Source organism: Martes martes (assembly GCF_963455335.1).
Source record: "Martes martes genome assembly, chromosome: 8".
In the NCBI taxonomy this organism is placed as follows: Eukaryota; Metazoa; Chordata; class Mammalia; order Carnivora; family Mustelidae; genus Martes; species Martes martes.
The window spans coordinates 83,007,099-83,024,295 of record NC_137895.1 but is presented as its reverse complement, the minus strand read 5'-3'; the positions used below and the strand labels follow the sequence as shown (position 1 = coordinate 83,024,295).

General features: G+C 40.9%; 1 pseudogene across 1 annotated transcript; it reads right to left on the bottom strand.

Moving 5' to 3' along the window:
- Nucleotides 1-1,486: 1,486 nt before the first annotated feature.
- LOC308347095 (bifunctional methylenetetrahydrofolate dehydrogenase/cyclohydrolase, mitochondrial-like) lies at nucleotides 1,487-4,051 on the bottom strand (annotated as a pseudogene). The gene is made up of 2 exons: nucleotides 4,028-4,051; nucleotides 1,487-2,350 (listed from the first exon to the last, which is right to left on the bottom strand). The product of its transcript is annotated as a bifunctional methylenetetrahydrofolate dehydrogenase/cyclohydrolase, mitochondrial-like (transcript).
- Nucleotides 4,052-17,197: the final 13,146 nt, after the last annotated feature.

Genomic DNA, 17,197 nt, shown 5'->3' with positions numbered 1-17,197 from the left:
CCTTAATTTTCTCTAGGAACATTTTTCCTTTTGTTTGACCAGTTGAACTCAAAAGTTTTGGAACTTAAAGTGAGTATCAACTCTTATTGGAATACAAGTTGGGAAATGCAATCCTAGAAAAGGCCAATTTTAACTGAAGTGGCTTGACAAAGTTAAGCATCCATTCTTAATGTGACAATATTTGCCATGTTAATCAGTAGGTGAATGGCTTCTCTTGTCTGGATCACATGACCCAGAATGATATTGGCATGCTCTGTGGTGAGGTACTGCAGAACTATGCACAGACACCCACCTGTTTAAGCTTTCAATAAATACAACCATTTTAAATCATTTAAAACAATTTCAGTAAAATAAATGAAATATATTGCCTTTCTATTGGCTTGTTTTGTCTCTTGAACTAGCTTGGCGTGGTATTCACGACAGAAAACACAATAGTTAATTAGTTGCTACTCCAAGCTCCTTGGGGTTCAATACTTCCTGCTCTTCAAGCCTCAGCACCTTTTTTGCAATGATAATGATATTCTTCATAAAGATTGCTACTGTCATGGGACCAACACCCCTGGGACTGAAGTGATGTCACTGGCTTTCTTTCTGACTCCTTCAAAATCCACATCTACAATCAATGTGTTGTTAACAAGTACGGGATCCTGAAGTCTATTTATTCCCATATTGGTGATTACTGCTCCCTCCTTTAAAAAAATTTTTATTTTATTTTATTTAAATCCAGTTAACTAACATATAATATATTATTAGTTTCAGAAATAGAGGTCAGTGATTCATTAGTTTTATATAACACCCAGTACTCATTACATCATGTACCCTCCTTAATGCCCATCATCCAGTTACCCCATCACCTCCCCCACCACCCCAGCAACCCTCAGTTTGTTTCCTATGATTAAGAGTCTCCTATAGTTTGTCTCCCTCTCTGATTTCATCTTGTTTTATTTTTTCCCTCCTGTCCCCTATGTTCCTCTATTCTTTTTTAATTCCACATATGAGTGAAATCATATGTCAATTGTCTTTCTCTGATTGACTTATTTCACTTTGCATACTATCCTCTAGTTCTAGCCATGTCATTGCAAATGGCAAGATTTCATTTTTTGTTGGCTGGCTAATGTTCCATTATATATACCTATATATATACATCTCACATCTTTATCCATTCATCTGTCGAAAGATATCTGGGTTCTTTCCATAGTTTGGCTATTGTGGACATTGCTGCTATAAACATTGAGGTGCAGGTGCCCCTTTGGTTCAATGCATTTGTATCTTTGGAGTAAATACCCAGTAGTGCAATTGTTGGGTGGTAGGGTAGCTCTATTTTCAACTTTTTGAGAAATCTCCATACTGTTTTCCAGAGTATGTCATTCCCACCAACAGTGTAAGAGGGTTCCCCTTTCTCTGCATCCTTGCCAACAATTGTTGTTTCCTGACTTGTTAATTTTAGCTATTCTGATTGTTGTGAAGTGGTATCTCATTGTGGTTCCTATTTGTATTTCCCTGATGCCAAGTAATGTTGTGCTCCTCCCTCCTTAATTATATCTGTTGTAATCAGATTTGGACTTCCTGTATTAGAGACCACAAAATCTGCCAGGACTGTATGTTTGGGAGTATATGGATGAGATATTATAATCTCATTGTCTTTATGTCATTCATGTGCCCCATCTGTGTGTAGTAGTATTGCAATGGGCATTCCAACATTTTTGATCTTCTAGCCATAATCACATTCTTCCCTGGGGTTGGAATGCCAGTTTGCTTAATTATTTCCTAGACACTCCATGAGGTCATCGGTAACATGGAATACGGGTCCAAACACATTTGCCTTACATGAATGACATGAAAGCCATCAACATCCTTGTCTGGAGAAACAGAATTACAGATCTCTCCCTCATCAATGTGGTCGGGAAGAGGCAGCTGAACAAGGAGGCCACCACCTATGTTATCATTATTTAGTTTATGGATTCAGTTGAACAGTTCTTCTTCTGAAACTGAAGTCGGTTTCACCATGGTGCAGTGATTCCCATATCTGCAGCTGCCCTGGTTTTGTTGAGGCTGGAGGAGTGACTTGCAGGATGCTCACTAACCAGAACCACACTCCCAACAAACTTGGCAGCATGTGGCCCAACGTCACCCAATCTTCCACCTCCCGCCGCACTTCCTGCTTGATCTGCTGGGCAAGGTTCCTTCCAGAAATGAGAACAGCTTCATTTTGAACTATGGAAAGGGTGATGGAAAAGGCGGAAAGGCAGAAAGGGTGGTGGTGGAGGTGGCAGCTCTTTGCAGGCTGGTGGGGGATGGGGGCGGCCAGTGAGCAGTGGCGGTGGGGTGGGGGGCAGTGGGCAGCCGGTGGCTGATGTGGATATGGAGGATGCAGCTGCCATAACCCGTTCCGGTGTCCACGCCAGGCAAGGCTAGTCTTCAGTCAACTCTGTTAATATTAAAATAATTATTACATGGCTGTTCTCCAAATGTAGTGATTCTAAGTTTAATAATTCCATTCAGCCAGTAATTTTTAAATTACAGCAGCGGTATCCCAACTGTTTTAATTACATCCCTCATGAATGAAAAAATGTATCCGCATGTTCTCCCAATCCATATGGACTTATTTATAAATTATACACCCATGCCAGGATATCAATACATTATCTGTATTAGAAAGCATGAATAAAATGGCAATTTTAAAAGGATGACATACAGATAAAAATTAGTGACTTTTCTCTTATATTATTAATTGCTAGCACAATATCACTCAATTATGATGATGTCTCTTTAAGCTGCTTCCTTTTAAAAATACCTTGCTAATCCTGATGGCTTCATGCTCCCCATAGCTAATACAACAGGCACAACACAAACTCAAGGCAAGGTTCATAATTAACAAGAGGGGAGGTAAATCCATATTTTAGGTAGTCTTTCTATTAAGTTTAAGTTTGGAGGTTGACTTTTGGTTGGATAGATCAGAACCTTGCTTTACCTCATAATGTGGTTGATAAAAAGCTTTCCCATCTGAAGAATCAGAGATATGCAGGCTTTGCCATTTCTTTTTTGTTTACTTATGCTTATTATCTGGGGGATTTGTCTTCAATCCTCTCCATTTTGTGAAAGGTAGTTTAGTTGAAACCAGATGCTCCATGCATTACACCCACTGAGACACATCTGAACTCCAGCATGGGGCCATTGGGTGCAAGTGAACAGCAACAACAAAAGAATGTGTCAACTCCTTGCTTAGGGAACTTCCACTCCCCCACCTCCCCCCAGATACCCAGAGAACCACAGGGGGTGCCCCAGGCAGGTCACACCTGGCAAGCTGACCAAGCAGTTGAGGTGCTTGTTGCGCTCTCTCTCTCAAATAAATAAATAAAATCTTTAAAAAAAAAAAAAAAGAAAAGAAAACAAAACAGGGCACCTGGGTGGCTCAGTTGGTTAAGCGACTGCCTTCAGCTCAGGTCATGATCCTGGAGTCCCAGGATGGAGTCTCACATTGGGCTCCCTGCTCAGTGGGGAGTCTGCTTCTCCCTCTGGTCCTCTCCCATCTCATTCTCTCTCTTGCTCTTTCTCTCTCAAATAAATAAATAAAAATCTTAAAACAAAACAAAACAAAAAGACAAGTCTGGAAGCTACTGGGCTTGGCATTTAAAAAACAAAACAAAACAAAACAAACAAAAAAGAGAGTATTTAAATAGTAGTGTGGCACCTGGGTGGCTTAGTCAATTAAGCCTCTGCCTTTGGCTGGAGTCATGATCCCAGTCTTGGGATCAAGTCCCACATGGGTGGAGGGGCGGGTCTTTGCTCAGCGGGGAGCCTGCTTCTCTCTCTCCTCCCCACTTGTGCCCTCTCTTGCTATCTCCATATCTCTCTCAAGTAAATAAATAAAATCTTTAAAATAAAAATAAAATCTCCTTAAAAAAATAGTAGTAAAACTCGGCTCATTTCATATGCTTACATATAAACGTAGATATAAGTGCATCCCATCTTCAGGCCCCCGAGGGTGCACAGACTCCAGGCAGAAAGATATTTGCTACTAACTCACCCTGGAAAGTTCACTGGGAACCATTGCTGCTCATAAATGGACATCCCAGAAAACTGCTTTTCAGACGTCACGTGCTTATGTCATAACTTCACAAGTTTGTCTTAAACATACATCCTCTGTAATTATTGATATAGATTTTGACTTTTTGAAAAATTATTTATTTTTTGACTTATTTTTAAAAGCTGAATTTATTTTAAAAGGAAACACTGTGTCGCTGGCAGGAATGGAAAAATTCGTCTCACTTCCCTGCCTCTTGTTTCACAAACCCACGTTCTTCTGACCACAGCCTGCACCTCGCAGCTGAGAGCCTAGAGTGCTCTTTGCCCCGCCTCCCTGCATTACCCAGCATTCCATGCGGCCCGGCGAGACCGTGCATCCGGAAGTGCATCGCGTGGAACCTGCTGATGGGTTTCTCCGAGTCAGTGCCCAGACGGCGGAGAGGGTGAGTGTGCTGGTTGGTTTGTGCCTTCACAGATCAACTTGTAGACCATACCTGAGGAAGGACATTTTTTTTTTCTTTACTTCTAGGAAATGCAGAACCAAATATAAGATTCAAAGATAGTCGTGACGGCTTGCGCATTTGAGCTCGTGTCCCTTACCACTCCTAACCCTGGGTCTTGATTTCCTACCCTCAGTTGTGTTTTTCTCAGTTCTTATTCATTGTTTGTATTTATGGTATGCTGGCATTTATGTGGATGCATTCGTGTATCAAACCACCGCAAAGCTTTGTGGAACGGGGTGGAAGTACACAAAATATCTCACAAGACGTTCCCTGCCCCCAGACTTCGTCTCTCGTGAGGATGTAAGTCTGTGTATCTTATGGAGGGCAGCACTAAGACGGGACGTGTTGGATGTCTTATTATATCTACTTCATGACATTTCACTACTTAAACCGCATAAATTCTGCACAGAGACCGACTTACTTATTACTCAAGACAAGCTTGCCTAAAGGGTACACCAAAAGAATGTTGTAGAAGTGTTAAATGGCCAGTTCTCTCAAGAGACCACCTTCTATCTCTCTGTCTCCCTCTCTTTCTCTCTCTCCCTCCCTCCTTTCCTCACTCTTTCTCTTATCCCCTCTATTCCTTGCCCTTCTCTCCTCTCCTGTTCTTCCCTCCTCTCTTCCCCTGTTTCTCCCTCATTCCCCCCACCACCATAAGAACAATCCTCGGCTAGCTTGCTGGAGGTGGAGATAAACTTCCTGAAATGGAACCAATTTGTCACAGCTGAAGCCATCTTAGAACCGCCAGCCCCCAAATGAGCTGCCAGTGGACCCCAGCTGAGCTCAGCTGAGCCTCTCTCAGATCAGCGGTAGATTTGTGAGAAATCCTAAGTGGGTGTTGTTTTTAGCTAGTAAGTTCTGGGGTGGTTTGCTGTGTGGCAATAGCTAACTGAGCTAGAGACTCAGAGATTGAGGGTATGTGACCCTTTGTTGATGGCAGAGCTCGGAGTAGAATCAGGCTGCTTCTTATTTGTGGTCTGGGTGTTTGTCATAGCATACTTCTGAATTGATCTACCTGCCTGCCTCTGGAGGAGCTGAGCTGTTGTCCTCTGAGAGTGACCACTGGTGCATTCTGTCCCCTCAGAGTCAGTGGCGGCCACATGGATGCCTGGTGACATCCTTATGCCAAGAAGTTCCCTTTAGATTTTGTGGAATGAATCTCTGTTTTAGAAGACATATCAAACAATCTTTGGTGGTTCTGCAGCGATCTGACATCTCCATCTGCCTGCTTTTTACATAAAAATTTCATAAACCAAATCAAATTAGCTCTACTTGATTTTCCATCTTAACATGTAGTGGCAAAATAAAACACAGTGCGTTGTCATCTGGAGGTCATGGAATCCATCAGTTGCCGGTGTTGTTGTGACTCTGAGATGCCTTCAGGGAATGTCTGGAGGTGGCTCTCCCTCCCACTGCACCTTGGCTGACTGCTTCCCTTCTGGCTGTGGTACAAAATGTCAGCCTATGGCTGATACTAGGCTTCATTTCTAAGACCAGGCTCGTTCGCATGCTTTGTAAAATCTCATAACAGCATAGTAAGAAAGGTCACTTAGCAATGAGACAGTCAATATGTTTCCACCCCATGAATGAAGTTTGGTGTAAAAAGAAACAAAAATAGTGCCAGGAATAAATTATCAGCTTATCAACATGTTTATTAAATGCATCATACTTAGAGCACCAGATGTGAGAAAGACAAAGGCTAAATGCCAGCAGCAGGGTTGCTAAGTAAATTATTTGGCTTGTTGCTGGTAATGAGAGGTTGTACTTGGTGGGAGTTGCCATGAAATTATATGTTTCTGCTGTTTTGTTCCTCAATGAACCGTGATCAACTCTAGGAATTGTTTGGATAAGTTTTCCCTTTGGTGTTGATAGAAAAGAAAATTCCTTCTAAAAGAAAACCTCCAAGAAAAGCTCCAATTTGTTTTTTTTTTTTTTGAATTCACAGTTTCCTTATGTCTTCATTTTGGGTTGTTGGTGACACAGCAATACATGAATTAAACTGATTAATAAATGTATCAAATGTAATTTTATGATTACCTCCAAGTCTCCCTTTTCCTTATACCTTGCAAAAAACTGTGACTTGAGTTATGGTCGAGGCTTAGAATGGGCAGAAAGAAAGAAGATCCTAAAAAGATGACTTTTGTTAGCATTTTCAAATCATATTTCTGCTTAGAAATGGACAAATCTTATACTAAAGCTGCTGATTTGATTAGGAAGACTACTAATTACACACTGTAGCAACACCCTCATGCACAATCTCCTATTCATAGAGCTGGCATTTTCCCCATTTCTTGTTTAGAAAAACATTTTCTGGCTTAGTTGAGAAGAACAAGTCATTAGAAGCTCCAGTAAACAATTCTGTGTGGGGTGTCCATTTGAGCAAGCAGCTGTCCTTTGAAAATTGCCTTTATTGTTTGAGGCTCCCAATTTTGCAGTCAGGAGGTCGTATAAAATCAATTAAGTCAGAGGATCTCTGGGTAATCAGTTCCAAGAACTGTTGCCCCAGCTGTGATTATTTGCCAACTGTGGCAGCTTACGCCCTGTTCCTATGTCACTGGCGCCCACGCATTAGCCTTCACCTCCTGGCAGCAGTGTGGTCCCGCCCCTTCCCCCCCCCCCCCCGGGCTCCCCTTCTCCCTGCTTAGCTTGTTTCCTTTGGCACCCTTGCTGGTTGGGCGGTTGGGCATAGGCTGCCATGTCCAAGTCTTTCCCCGATTGCACTCTCCAGAGGTGCCAGGAGGATGCCCTGCTGGGTTAACAGGTTGTGGCTTTCACTTCCTCCTCACTGGCAGGTAGGAAGCTGGAAGGAAGGACCAAGAATTGCTGCTGTTCCTATGACAACCAGAGAGGCTCCTCAGAAAAGCTGTTGAAGAGAAAAAGCTTCTCTAGTCTTCTGATTATCCTGCTGTATCTTCCCCCTTTCTTCTCCCCTTATTAGGCACCTTAAGCAATCACATCTCCTAATAACTCTGTACACCTTCGCCTAAGAAAATCACTCACACCGAGGCTTAAGCAACTGACAAGTGTTCATCCTTTAATTTAAGGTACAAATTCTTAAACCCAAAGAAGTAACTCTCATAATATCTAATATTCTGATTTTATGCATCATTTGGCTAGGTGAAGAAGTATTTTTGATGTAGAGGGCGGAGACATCATTCATTCATTTATTCATCCATCAAGCACATATTAAATACTCGCCAGTAAGTACCAGGCAAAATGCTAAGCCCTGCAAATTCAGAGACGAAGAAGACATTGTTTCTATCTCAGTCTGGTGGAAAGGCAGATATGAAAATAAATAGTCACAATAAGGTAGTGCTGGTGTCTGGTAAAAGCCCATCTGGCTCTGTGGGGCATCAGGAATGGGGAAATCGTTCTCCTAGGGAAGAGTGTGAGAGCCAGGCAAGGCTCAGGCCGCAGGGCAAGTTGTGAGGCAGGCCCAGGTATGTGGTACCTTACATGCTCTCCTGAGTTCATTCTCTGGGTTTCATTTACTGGCTAGTGGTTTGAGACCTTAGAAAGCCCAGGCTGACTTTGTGAGATAAAGTGTAAATATGATTCAGAGAAAGCTGGGGGAGTATCACAAGTGAGTGTTTAGAAAGTGGAGATAGTTGTGATGGAAGCCGGGAGGGTGGAGGATGGGAATGAAGGGGGACCTTGGGGACCCTCATGGGGGAAAGTCCTGGCTAGAACTTTCAACTGGACCTGAGGGGCAGAGTGGGGACAACCGGAGGCTAGTGTGGGAGGCGTAGTTGGTGTGAGGTAATCAAGCCCTGGGGGGCATGGGAGCCCGAGATTGGTAGGGATGCAGATGAGAAAAGTCCATCTGACTATTATGAAGGGCAGTAAGTAGTGTAGTGAGTGGCATGGTTAACAGCTGGGCTCAGGGATTCAACAGATAGGAGTTTGTCTCTGCTCTTACCACCACTAGCTGGAGCCTTTGAAGCAAGTAAGAATCTTTCTGGGCCTGTCTTCTCCACTGTATGGTGGGGAATAGAGATCTGTTATGGGTTGAATTGTGTCCTTCCCAATTCACATGTTGAAGTCCTAACCCCTGGCACTGTGTTTGATGACAGGGTCTCCACAATGTGACGATATTTGGAGACAGATTCTTTAAAGTTTAAGTGAGCTTATAAGGGTGGACCTTAGTAGTACAGTATGACTGGTGTCCTTATGCGAAGAGGAAATTTGGACACAGACACATATAGAGGGAAGACGATGTGAAGACAGGGAGAATATAGCCATTTACAGCCAAGAAGGGAGGCCTGGAAGGAGTGGTTCCTTCCCTCACAGCTCTTGGTAGGACACCTTGATCTGGGACTTCTAGCCTCCAGAACTGTGAGAAAATAAATCTCTTGTGTAAAGTCCCACCCAGTCTGTGGTGCTTCATTATAGCAGCCCTAGGAAACTAAGACCTAGAGTGGTTGTGAGGATTAAATAATTTATATAATATAGCAAAGCATGTATAATACTCAATATGTGGTAGCTGTTATTATCAATAACAATAAAATTAGCTCTACTTTAAACAAAAATAAATCCTAACTCACTTGCATTGTCGGACGGATAAGGCTCTCAAGATTACTTGATGTCTCTGTTTAACTGAGTGCCAGAGGGTCCTTTGTTTCCATTCTGATGTATAAACCTTTTAAATATGCCCCATCCATCCTTACACTGATTAAAATTAAACCTTTTTTTTTTTTTTTGACTTACAGGCCCGAGTGCCTCTCTTTAATTGCAAGAGATTGAAATTGAACGTGTCCTGCTTATAGAAAGAAGTTTTATTTTGTTTTTAATAAGTGAGTCGAGTTGTCAATGTTTTCTAATGACTTGCTTCTTTTTTTTTTCACAATGGAGTGCTGAAAATTCCAGTTAACTTTAAGGTTCTATGCAATTGAATAAATCCAATGTGTCAACATTCTTTGCTTTCCATGGGCACAGTCTGCAAAACACAGTCTTACATAACTGCTCTACATTGTAAGGACTCAAACTTGTGTCTGGAACTTTAATTATAATAAAAAAAATATGCAAATTACTATCATTGTCTCTATTTATTTTGGACCAGCTGCTTCTAAACAATTAACAAACAAATCATGTAAATGTAATTAGTTAGGAGAAATACCAGGCTCGGAGCAGAAAGCAGAAAAAACTGAATTCTGTTTACAATCTTCCAGATTTATGCTTCTCCATTGCATTTATGAGAGTTGGTACCAGACAGTAAATTGCACTTTATCATTGCCCTGATCTGACATTTCTGCTTATCTTTTAAGACTGAAATTTATTCAGTTTCTTTCTCTCCCTTGAGAAGAAGTTTATATACCATGGAACAAATGATCTTTATTGGTTCTTATCTACCTAAGGAAAGTCTGTGCCCGGAATTTTAAGGAAAGAAGAATGGGAAAAGAAGATGTAATTCAGACTCTAAGGAGCTGGGACTACAGAACCTTTAATGGGTATGGTGGATTAAAATGCCACTTCTCCCAACAGGAGGTGAAGCCTAGTACACAACTTCTTGAATCTGGGCTGTACTTTGCAACTAACTTTGGCGAATTGAACAGTGTGTTTTCCAAGCAAGGCCTGTAGAGTACTTAGAACTTCACTCTCATTTTCCTGCATCATTATCCTGAGATTGCCATATAAAGAAGTTTGCTTGAGTCACCTGGAAAATGAAAGATCACATGAAAAGAGACCCAGCTGACAACCAACACCAACACCAGACATATGAGGGAGACCATCTTAGACTACCCAGCTCTAGTCCCAGGCAAGACCAGGAGAAGAATAATCTGGCTGAGTCTAGCCTATATTGCTGACCTACCAAATTGAAAGTCAGTAAAAAGAATGTTGTTTTAAGTCACTAAGTTTTGGGTTGTTTGTTACACAGCAATAAATATCTGATACAAAAGTACATAGGATATTGACAAAAGGATTTTACAAAGTCTAACACTCTATCATTATAAAAAACACTCAACAAGCTAGAAATAAGAAGGTAATTTCCTTAACCTGATAAAAACTATCTATGAAAAACTCTTGACAAACATCGTACTTAACTGTGAAAGACAGAATGTTTCTGCTCTAAGGTCATAAAGTAAACAAGGATGTCCACTTTCACCACTTCCATTCAACATTGTACTGGAGAGTCTAGCTAAGACAATTAGGGAGAAAAAGAAATAAGAGGCATCCACATTGTAAAGAAAGAAATAAGATATTCTACTTGCAGTTGATATGATCTTCCATGTGGAAAATCCTAAGGAATCCACTAAAAAGTTACTAGAACTAATAAATGAGTTTAGGAAGGAGCAGATGCCAGATCAATGTACAAATATCAGTTGTGTTTCTATACACTTGCAATGAATAATCAGCAAATGAAATTAAGAAAACAATTCCATTGACAATAGCATTAATAAGAATAAAGTACTTATATATTTGTTTAACAGGAAATCTAAGACTTGTATAATTAAAACTTTAAAACACTTTTGAAAGAAGACAGAGATCTAAATAAATGGAAAGACATCATGTACGTTAGTGAGAAGACTTAACATTGTTGAGATGGCAATACTACTCAAACTGATCTACAGATTTAACACAATCCTTACAATCCTTGTCAAATCACAGTTGACATTTTTTTGTAGAAATTGACAAGCTGATCGTGAAATTCATATAGGAATACAAAAGACCCAAATTGGATAAAATGATCTTGAAAAATAAGAGCAAAGTTAGAGGACTCACTTCCAGATTGAAGAAGTTATTACAAAACTACAGTAGTCAAGACATTGTGTTACTGGGATAAGTATAGACATATAGGTAAGTTGAATAGACTTAAGGGTCCAGAAATAAACCCTCGTATTTATGATCAACTGATTTTTGACAAGGCACCCACACAATTACACAGAGAATGAGTGGTCTTTTCAAGAAATGGTACTAGGACAAATGGATATGCAGATACAAATTAATGACTTTAGAACCCTACCTCACACCACACACACACACACACACACACACATACACATTAACTCAAAATGGATGATAGAAGAGTTAAAACTATAAATCTCCTGGAAAAGATAAAGGAACAAGTCTTTACGACTTTGGGTTAGGCTGTGAATGTCTGCCTCCTTATCACTTTGTCTTTCTGCTCCACATTGTGCCCTCAGAGGTGTTAGTCTTGTTTTCAAAGCTGACAAAGTTCTTTTGGTTTTCTTTTTATATGTTCATGCCATGTCTAAGTGTTGGAACAAAAAGTGTCAGGAGGTGAGGAAAACCAAGTGTGAATTTACAGTGATGCCCTTGGACAATATACCCCAGTCAGGATGTGATGCACTGGTAAGCGAAAGCCAGTGATCTAAGACGGATGGATACATAGATAGGTTACCAAGATAAGTTACACCATAATCTGTGACCTAAAAGAAAGAGCATTAATTTTATGAGGTGCTCTCTGGTAAAAGAATTCCGGGGGAAAGAGCTCTGGGAAATGCTGCATAGCGTAATCTACTCATAGAGATTCAAAGTGAATATTAGCAGATTAAGGATTCCTAAAAATCCTATAGTAAATAAACTTCTTTGTCTTTATTTAATCTTGTATTTCTCAAATTTTCTTGACCATGTAACATTTTTTTTCCATAAAGCTCATTAATAGTTCATGAACACTTTGGCAAATACCAGCTCTGAAATCCTCTCATTATTAATATAGAACCACATTGCTTACAGAGCTAGTTTCTAGAAGATGTAGGAAGAAGTAGATACTGTATGAATTAAAATGAAGTTTAGAGGGCACCTGGGTGGCTTAGTCAGTTAAGCATCTGCTTTCGGCTCAGGTCATAATCCCAGGGTCCTGAGATTGAGCCCCACATCGGGCTCCCTGCTCAGTGGGGAGCCTGCTTCTCTCTTTTCCTTTGCCCGCAGCTCACCCTGCTCATGTTCTCTGTCTGTGTCAAATAAATAAAAAAATCTAAAAAAAAAAAAATGGAGTTTAGAGACTCAAAAGACTCTAGACCCATTTAAAGTCTTTTTGCTCCTCTCTCTGCTCTAAACAAATTTTCTAATGGTCTCTCAGAATTTAGACGTGATTTATTCTGGAACTGTTCCTCCTCTGGTTAGAAGCCTTCCTGGGGCATCTTTGCATGGCAGCTCTGTCTTGCTTCAATTGCTTTGTGCCTCAGCTTGTCAGACAGTTGGCTTGCTCCTCTTGTCTCTGTTGGTACCCGCTTTTCACAAGAAGCAACTTTGGGGGCACAGGAATTTCTCTTTCAGCACCTGAGTGGATTCCAAAAGAAAGCGAGCCCTTCAGCAAGATGGGAGCTGTTTAACACTGTCCATTCCTGAAATGTGCATATGCTGTTTACCCAACTATGGACTCAGTGATACCCAATGTGTGATGGGCACATGGAGTTCATGGGCTGGTTCTCTGCTACTGGTTTGCCCCGACCCCCTTTCCATTCCTAACCCAAAAGATCTTCAAGAATCTTCTGAGAGCTAAAGACAAGAGTAATGTACCTCAGCTCATCATGTTGTCAGAAAATGCTTTCTATTTAAATGTTTGTTTCCTCCACTGGCCACTGTGTTTCTAAGGATAGAAATTGTGTCTCATTTTTCTAATTTCTTCTACAATAGGTGCAGATGATAATCCATAGTAGATGCACAGTAAATAAATATAATACGAATCAATGCTTTCCTATGGGTTAAAATGATTTTTGAATAAGTTCAAACTTCTAAAAAAGTACATGAGGGGTGCCTAGTTGGCTCAGTTGGTTAAGTGTCTGACTCCTGATTTTGGCTAGGTTCATGATCTCAGGGTGGTGAGATTGAGCCCTGCATCCGGCTCCACACTCTGAGCAGTCTGCTTGGGATTCTCTCTCTTCCTCTCCCCTAGCCCCTCCCCCTGTTCACATGCCTGCTATCTCTCTAAATAAAACAAACAAAGAAACAAACAAAAACTTGAACCAGACAGTGACCATTACCAAAGATTTGAAATAGGAGTTTTTCTCCAAACAGTAAGACAACAGGAATTGATTCTTACCTTGGGTCCATTTCTCCTTAGTCCCTTCTCTTCTCCCAACTCTTAGCTTTTTCTTTTGGGGGGAAAAAAAAGTGAACTGCAGGAAAGTTGAAAGAATAATATAATGAATACCTGGGATACTTTCACCTACCATTATTATATGCAAGAAGATTAACATTGATCCCTAACATTATTTGAAACACAGTCCATATTCTAATTTCCTTGTCTCCCTCCCCCAACCTTTTATAACTCACCCCCCCACCTCAAGATTCCATCACGGATTTCGTATTGCATTTGATGATGAAGGATCTGCCACAGGGCACCACAGGGCTAGGAATAGTAGCTCCTCCCTACTGGGCTGGGCCTGCTGACAACTCAGAGCGTGGTTTTATTATCCAGTATACCTCCCCAGGTCCCTCTCCCCAGCTTGTACCCATACATTACAACCAGGTTTCTCTTGTTTTCAGTTTGTTAGAGATTTTAATGAAATAGCATTTAAGATGTTGACATTCCTAAGACGAATAAATCCTACCCAGTCAAAACAATAGTGATGTCAGCATTACCGATTTTATTTTCTTGTGTATAAGGAGTCTAAAAATAACAAGTTTCCTATTAGCACTTCCTTCCATCACCACTAGAGTTTGGTATTTGTTCTCATGGTAGAAAATGGCTGCAAGAACTTCAGCCATCACATCTGTGTTCCAGGCAGTAGGATGGAGAAAGGGAAAGAGTTCCCCTTTTAAAACTGGTCCCTTTTTAAGAAGGAAACTACCTGGAAACAGCACATAATGCTTCTTACATCTCATTGTCAAAAAAGCAGTCACATGACCACAGCTATCTGTAAGGGAGACTTAAAAAAATGTAATCTTAGCTAGGTGGTAATGTGCCTAGCAAAAATTGGGGTTCTGTTACCAAAGAAGGACAGAATATTGGGTGACAACTAGAGGTCTCTGTCTGCCATATCTCCCTTATTGGGGGGCAGGGCATAGGTCTTCAGCTTAAAAAAGATTACAAACTAATGCCCCCTAGGACACATATTGGCCTAGGTTGGTTCTGGTTCCTTGGGGAAGATGCAGTATTAAGTCTTGTGGGGGCTTACATTTCCTATTTTATTTAACAATATTAGGTCTAGGGGGAGTAAATATTTATCAATCGATTTAGAATAAAAATCTTCATCAACTCAAAACCATAATAATTTATTTAATTTATTTTTTTTAAAGATTTTATTTATTTATTTGACAGACAGAGATCACAAGTAGGCAGAGAGGCAGGCAGAGAGAGTGAGGAAGGGAAGCAGGCTCCCCGCTGAGCAGAGAGCCCGATGTGGGGCTCGATCCCAGGACCCTGGGATCATGACCTGAGCTGAAGGCAGAGGTTTTAACCCACTGAGCCACCCAGGCACCCCCAAACCATAATAATTTATGTAAGCATGGTTGAAAAACCATGGGCCTGGGTCAGAGAGACCCCGTTTGCCCCATGCCCGCCGTGAGCGTCCAGTGGTACGTGTGAATGGGTTCAATAACTAGTCAACAAATTGTAACTGCTCACCGGCCTTCCTGTCTTTCTCCCATCCTCCCATCAGGATTCCATGTCTGGGCAGAGAGGCCTCATTAAGATCTGCTGCTTCCCAATTGCTCTTTAAAGCCAACTGTGTCTGGCTAAATTGAAAAGGATCCTTAGCCACGGCCAGGGGGCCATTTGCTAACTAGTGCACATCTCTGGGTGAGGCTGCCTCGGTCTCAAGCTTTAAGTAGGGCACTTCTTATGTGAGGGGCAAGTTTCAGGAAGAGCTTAGAATAAACGTATCCTCCATTTTTGTTTGTTGGTTTTGTTTTCATTTTGTGTTTTCATATAGCAAGCGTTCAGCTATGGAGACAGGAGGAAAAGCTTCAGTGAATGATTTAGGTTTCCTGACCCCCTGACTTTATGTAAAGGGCACGCTCTCTCCGAGGTAGACCCACGAAAGACCCAGGAACCTCCTCTTCAATTCTGGACAATTCCCATCTCAGCTGTTTTTCTGGAATCCACTGCCTGAATCATGTTAACCACTGAGAACAAAGAACAGAAGGGGAAGCTTTTTTCTAAAACATCTGTACAGCGTCCACTTCAAGTGGGGATGGGGAGTGGTGGGGAAAATTAATGGTTGTTTTGACACGCTGACTCTTCAAGCTGAGGCACTAAAAGTATGTTTCACATCGTTAAATACAACTTCCCTTCCTTACTCAAAGTTGAGATGTGACAATGCTTGATTATTATGTACAGGCTACTTTATTTGACTCTTTCTCAGTAGTTCACATGGGAGGATATTAATCACACATTTCTTTTGAGGCTTGGATAGAGTGATTTTGGTCTTCTTAATAGGTTTGACGTGAAATTGGTGAAAGTACCTACTAAAATGTTGACAAGCTTACCACCATGTTAGGGATATTTATTATCTTTGGGAATCTCAGGGACTAAACATATGGGTAATTTGGGGGACTACCTCTTTACCTAGATGCCTTTTAAGTGGAGAGATCGATTCTTGATTCACTGAGTAGTAAGGTGGAGAAACAGAGTGGTGAAATGGATAGAGCTTTGGATTTAGAGTTGGACCATGTGGTTCAAAGCCCCTCCTTAGAAATTAGAGTGAACTTGATAAGGGTCACAATGAGATTCATGATAAATTATTTGGGGTGTCAGGGATTGACTTTGATGTTTCAACTATGCCCTATTATTTAATTCTGACACTGATTCTAGAAAGTGGTTTCACTTTAATCTCAGAAAGACTTGGTTAATCTCACAGTTAGATCCACCTGGCATGTTTCCCTGGGCTGCATGTCTTCACATGGGACACTTAATGCCATTTTGTAACCATGAAGACTAAAGCCACACAGAAAACATGGCAGAGCAGAGAGAAGTAACTTAGGTCCATGATGACACCATAGAACATCTCTCCCAAACTTAGACTAAAGAATCCAGGACTTCTGGTAATATGAGAAAAACAAATCTCTATGTGTTTAGTTTTTTTTGGTTGGGTTTCTGTTGTTTGTGGCTAAATACATTTCTAATTGATGCTGCCTCTCCCCCCAAAATTGTAAATTGTGATAGCTCAGAAAGGGGGACAGGTTAGGCAAATTTTCATGTAACAGGTTGAATATAAAGAAATGTGTTTTTCTCCCCCTCTCACTTCCTTTCCTGAAATGGTTCCTTGACATATGTTTTTTTTTTTTTTTTAAAGATTTATTTTATTTATTTGACAGAGAGAGATCACAAGTAAGCAGAGAGGCAGGCAAAGAGAGAGAGGGAGGGAAGCAGGCTTCCTGCTGAGCAGAGAGCCCGATATGGGACTCGATCCCAGGACCCTGAGATCATGACCTGAGCCGAAGGCAGTGGCTTAACCCACTGAGCCACCCAGGCGCCCCTTGACATATGTTTCTTAGGACAGAGGGAATTATGTTCAGAAACCAGGACTCTTTTTTTTCTGTGCTATAATGTTGATGATTTCTTCAATTCTAAAGTTTTTCCAGCTTCTCACAATTTGATGAAAATTAAAGATGACATCTTCTTTAGAGATCAGCTGCTTTTGCTCCATTTATGACAAAAATCATTTAAAAATGAGAATTATTAAGTTATTTTATCTGACATAACTATGCTTGAACAATTTGTGAACAAATCAAACTGTAGCTTTTTTTGGTCCTAAATGAAC